The following is a 5759-nucleotide window of genomic DNA, read 5'->3' on the forward strand; positions in this document are numbered from 1 at the left end:
TCCTCCCTCCCTCTCTCCCTTCCTTCTTTCCCTCCTTCCCCCCTGCCCTGAGATAGTTTCTCTGTATAACAGTCTCTGCCATCCTGGAACTCACTCTGAGACCAGGCTGGCCTTAAACTGAGAGATCCGCCTGCCTTTGCCTCCCAAGTGCTGGGATCAAAAGCATGTACCACCAGAGCCTGGCTGAAATTTTTTTTCTTAAATTCAGCCTTTACCTACTGAGCCATCTTGCCTCCTCTTCTCTCTGGTTTTTTGGGGATGGGGGACCTGAGACACAGTGATGTAGCCTAGATTGGCTTTGAACTCAATATGTAACTGACGTTAGCTTTGAACTCCCCATCCTTCTGCTCCACCTTCCAAAGGCTGGGGTTGCAGGTGTAAGAGGTAATCATGCCTCTTGTTGGCGTGTGCTTTCACACGTGTGTCTGGAGGTCGGTGGAGGGCAACTTCATTGGTTTTTGTTACCTTCTTCCTTGTTTGAGACAGGTTCATATATGTCTTCGTGACTGCACACATCAGGCTAGTTGCTCACAGGTGTCTGGGGGTTCTTCTTCCTCCCTCACCTTCTACCTCACTGTAGGGATGCTGGCACTGCAGACCCACAAGTGCCCAGCCACAGTCCTAATGCTTCTGCGGCCAGTGCTTACCCACTGCACCATCCCCAGCTTGTCTGTCCGTCCGTCCGTCCGTCCGTCCATCCACCCACCCACCCACCATCCCATCATCTGTCTGTCTGTCTGTCTGTCCGTCCGTTCATCCAGCCATCTCATGCTATCATCCAAACATTCTAGCCCGCCATCCTAGTCCAGGCACCCCCACTTTTCTTGTTGGTTTTATTTACCACAGAGGGCAGGCCTAACAATTTTACTCTCAGTTTTGAGTCTGTTACCCACCTGATGTTTTACCCAAAAACAAAACAAAAACAAAAACCCTTAAGATCTCAGTTTGAGGAACTGAGAGTTTCCTGGGTTTTCCTCCTGAGCTTCCAAACACGGAGTGGCATCCCAGGGACAGTGGGCTCCAGGTACTCCACACCCCTTTTGTACCTGACCCAGCGGCTTCCACGACAGTTGGCATGATGTCGTCCACCTCGTAGAACTTGAGCCCACTGAGGGTGTCTCCCTCCTCCTCTGTGCTCCATGTTACTGGCACCCACTTTTTTTTTTTTCCAAGACAGATTTGTTTCTCTGTGTTGCTTTGGAGCCTGTCCTGCCTGGAATTCATTCTGTAGCCCAGGCTGGCCTCGAATTCACAGAGATCCCCAGTGCTGGAATTAAAGGTGTGAGCCACTACTGCCTGGCCTGTGCCTCCTCTTTACTTCCTCCTTGGAAGTACTGCTTCTTTTCCAAGGCTGACTCTTCAGACTGTACTCCTTAGTCCTTCCTCTCCACCCCCCCCCTTACTTTTCTATTGTTGTTCTCAGTTTACGACTCTTCCCTTTGTTTAACAAACACATTTGGTGTTATTTCTTGAAGATAAATGTAATAATCCCTGCCTGGAATCTTCCTCCCCCTCTCCTGCCTTCTTTGTCTGATGTTTCAGAATACTAGACCCTTTGACTAACAGGAACCAGCAAGATTTTTCCCTGTCATCAAGATTTGTGGGCAGAGATGATTCCTGTCTCCACCATGCTTTGTGCCCTCCACCCCTCACCTCCTACTCATTCCTCAAAGTGAAAAGCAACTCTCTCTTCTTTTTTCTTTTTCTTTTTTGGTTTTTGTTTTTCGAGACAGGATTTTTCTGTAGCTTTGGAGCCTGTCCTGAAACTAGCTCTTGTAGACCAGGCTGGCCTCGAACTCACATAGATCCGCCTGCCTCTGCCTCCCGAGTGCTGGGATTAAAGTTGTGCGCCTCCAAGGCCCGGCTTGCACCTTCTTGCTTTAGGCCACCACCACCCATCCAACCCTTTAGGCGGCTGAAACTGAATCCATCTAAGACCTTCCCCTACCCCCAGCAGCCCCCAGCAGCCCCCGCCCCTCCAGCAGCCCTGTCACATCCTCTGCCCCTTTGCAGTTGACAGAATGTTCCTTCATTTCACGTAGGTGTGTATACACAGGGATGTATGTATGTTCATGTGTGCAGGTGCACATGGATCCGTGTGCAGAGGAGGCCAATCTTGGTTGTTCTTCAGAAGCCATTCACTGTCCCCCTCAGCCCCCACCCCTGAGACAGGGTTTCACTGTGTAGCCCTGGCTGTCCTGGAACTTGCTCTGTAGACCTGGTTGGCCTCGAACTCAGAGATCCACCTGTCTCTGACTCAGATGTTGGGATTAAAGGTGTGCGCCACCACCACCTGGCTGAAACAGCTTAACTTTCACTTGTTGTGTGCATGAGTGCCACAGGGCACGTGTGGAGGTCAGAGGACAGTTATGGGAATCAGGTCTCTTCTTCCGCTATGTGGACAGAATTCGGGTTTTCAGGCTTGGTGGTCAACAACACACTTTCCTCTGCCCAGCCCACTGAGCTAGGGTCTCTCACTGGGACCTGGAGCTTCTTGACTGTGTTAGGTTGGCTGGCCAGTGAGCTCCTGGGATCCTCCACCTCCCCAGGACAGGCCTACAAGCATGCACCACCAGCCTGACTTTTTATGTGGGTGCTGAGGATCACACTCAGGGCTTCTTGTTTGCAAGGCAAGCGCTTTATGGGCCGAACTCTCTCCCCACCTCTGTTCCCTTCCCCACTTGAATGCAGTTACTGCGCTTAAGTGGAAATTCATGAGTTAGGGAGCTTAATCTCCATCTCCTGACCTTTGAGCTGCATGGCTACGCTGTGCAAGGAGGGCCCACACCTACGTTCTTGAGAAGCTGACAGTGTAGGGGCTGAAGGCTGTGACCTCTTCCCTCAAGGGTTATAGCACCTGCTGTTACAAGCACATGCAAACGAGAGATAAACATATAAAAAATAATTTTGCGGGGCTCAAGAGATGGCTCAGTGGTTAAGAGCATTGCCTGCTCTTCCAAAGGTTCTGAGTTCAATTCCCGGCAACCACATGGTGGCTCACAACCATCTGTAATGAGGTCTGGTGTCCTCTTCTGACCTGCAGACATACACACAGACAGAATATTATACATAATAAATGAATAAATGAATAAATAAATAATAAACAAACAAACAAATAAATAAACAAATAATTTTGCGACAGGAGCCTTCAGACATGAAAACTCAAAGCCCTAACTGGATATCAGTTTTCAGTTTTAGATTTGACAGCACACAGTGAACAGCTGTGTAGAAGTGGCTGGACAGAGGTTGTTCCTAACACATAGAGGCAGGGAACTCAGCCACGCCCGTCCACTGTCAGGACCCTTCTAAGCGACCTGCCTTCCTCTCAAAACCTCTGCAGAGGGGCTGATGTCAGACATGGTCCAAAGACTTCATTATGGGCAGTTTTTACACAGAAAATTGGAGGGCAGAGAACTTTGTTAAGCTTTACGGTTGGTCTTTTGAGGAGGGGTCTCGGTGACCCCAATTGGTGTGAGCGGCTGTGGGAGGGCGGAGGGGCTGAAACCAGAGGATGGGAGAACAGCAGAGACTTACCTCTGAGTCCCTTCAGGAAAAGCACTCAGCCGGCCGCTGGGCCCTCTTTGGAGTCCCCAGCAGGATTACAGTGGCCGGAAAGGGTGAGCTAACCCAGGCTGGTCCTGCAGCAGGCAGCAGCCCCCCATTCTAGCTTCTAGGACACTCCAGGGTCACCATCACAGCACAAATCAATCCCCCAGCCCCAGCCTTCCCTGTGTACACCCTCAAACCTGAGCTTCTCTGCGCCAAGATGCTCAGTAAACACCAGCTCACACCAGCTCACACCAGCTGGGTTCCTGGCTTCTCAGCCTTGGCCCAAGCTCTTTGGTCAGTCCCTACCACAGCATGTGCCGGTCTTTTCGCTGTTCCGGCCCTCCAGGGAGCCTCCTGCCTGGATCCCATGGGCCTGGCTGTGAAGGCTGCTCTTCCTGCCTCAGATTCAGGGTTTAAATTCTCTGGCTACATGATCCTCAGCTGAACTGTGTCAAGCAGAAGCCCAGTCTCCTGTTCCACCCCCACCTCAGTCCTGAGCATGATATTCCATCGCTAGCTTCTTTCCTAACCTCTTTTCTCAAATTGAGCCTCAAAGTACCCCACCCCAGAGATCAAACTCCCGGGCCCAGCCTGATGGGGGGGCACATTTCCACAACTTGTTTCACGGTTGGCACTGAGTCAACTCTTGGGGATCCCTGAGCTCCCTCCCCACCCCCACCATGGTGGACAGGATGCCTGCTGCCTGGTACCAGGGGGTCAGAGGAAGCCGGGGCCTCTGGGACTCAGTATTTTTATCAGCTAGGAAATGAGAGCTGCAGAAGCGGAAACCATGTGGTCAGAGAAAGTGAACAGCCTTCATCTCAGGGGAACCCCCACCAGGGCTGGGGGCCAGACACCAGGGGGTGGGGGGCCCATGGAGGGAGGTCTGCCAGCCAGGGGAGGCTGCAGGGGGGGGACAGAGGGGAAGGTCTGCCGGCCAGGGTAGGGTATCAGCGTACTTTGGTTTTATGTAGTTCCTGTAGAGGAGGAAACCAAGTGCTTCAGTCCACAAGCCAGCACTGCCGGTCCTCTCAACCCTAGCTCAAGGGTCCTGACTCCAAAGCGGGCTCTTTGCATGCCACTTCCGAAATCCCCAGCCTGTGAGAGGAACCGGATGCCAGGCCCGCTCACAGTTCCAGGACTCTTCTCCGAATCACAGCGGCTTCCTCTCAGAGAGCTCTTCCTCCCACTGCTCAGCATCTGCCTGGCCTCGGGGCCAGGGGGCTCGGGCTTCTTCCTAACCTCCCCGATATTTCCCTGGGTCTGAGGTCAACTGTATGTCCCCAGCAGTTTCTTCCTGTGTGATGCCAGGACCCCGGCCCTCAAGTAGGCCTGGGCTGCAGCCCTGAACATGCCCTCCCGGATCAAACACAACTACATACAGCACACACCTGCATAACATTGTCTCGGCTCTGCTTTAAACCTGAGTTCCCAGCTGTGTCTAGGTGTTGGTAGTGGAATATGCCTAGTGTCTCCATTACTAGAGAGATGGTGAATTTGAACGGTGGTATGGATGAGATGGATTTCCCTGCCCGTCTTCCACATCTCTCTCCTATCCCTAGGACCTCAACCCTGGGTTCTTGGGAAGGAGATGCTTATGTGGAAAGCCAGAACTGGGTTGTCCAGAGCTGAAGCCCAGGTTTACAGTTGGGAAGTCGAACAGCAGATACCAGGATTGGAGACCCGGAGAGATGAGCCAGAGAAGCTGCCCAGGAGCCCGGGTGTGGATCTCTAGTTGCCCAAGAACAGACAACCCAGGTTACATAATCTGGCTCTTTCCGGCCTCCTTCCCGCTTCTAATTTTAGCAGCTGAAATTCCCTCCCCCACAGGCTCTTTCTCCATCCCCTCTTTCTAGTCTCTGCCCTCCCAGGTCTCTATGATCCCCAGCCCTGGCTGCCCCCAACTCAGCTCTCTAGTGACTCAGCACAGGGAAAGCCCTGTGTTGGGGTAGGGGTGCAGTGGGGGGAGGATGTGGTTCTGGTTGGGGAGCAGGGGGGAGGAAAATGGCTTGTTCCCTTTTTTGACATCTTTCTTCAGCTGCAGACAGCGAAGTGGTCAGGACCCCAGGGGAGGGAGCAGAAGGGGTCTGAAGGACAAACTGGGCCTTCTAAGGGCTGACCTCAAGGGAGGGAGGGCGGGTGGGGGGCTTCTGGCCTCCAAGGAGAGCTCCCGCTGTCTGACTATGTGCTGCAGGTGTGTGGGAGCTGCG

General features: G+C 52.8%; 1 protein-coding gene across 1 annotated transcript in view; it reads left to right on the top strand.

Annotated features, from left to right (window-relative positions):
• Window positions 1–5759, top strand: part of LOC119822487 (H-2 class I histocompatibility antigen, L-D alpha chain-like) — a 741986-nt gene that overhangs the window by 676763 nt on the left and 59464 nt on the right. The gene's annotated exons all lie outside the window — the stretch shown is intronic.

Source organism: Arvicola amphibius, chromosome 9 (genome assembly GCF_903992535.2).
Source record: "Arvicola amphibius chromosome 9, mArvAmp1.2, whole genome shotgun sequence".
Lineage (NCBI taxonomy): Eukaryota > Metazoa > Chordata > Mammalia > Rodentia > Cricetidae > Arvicola > Arvicola amphibius.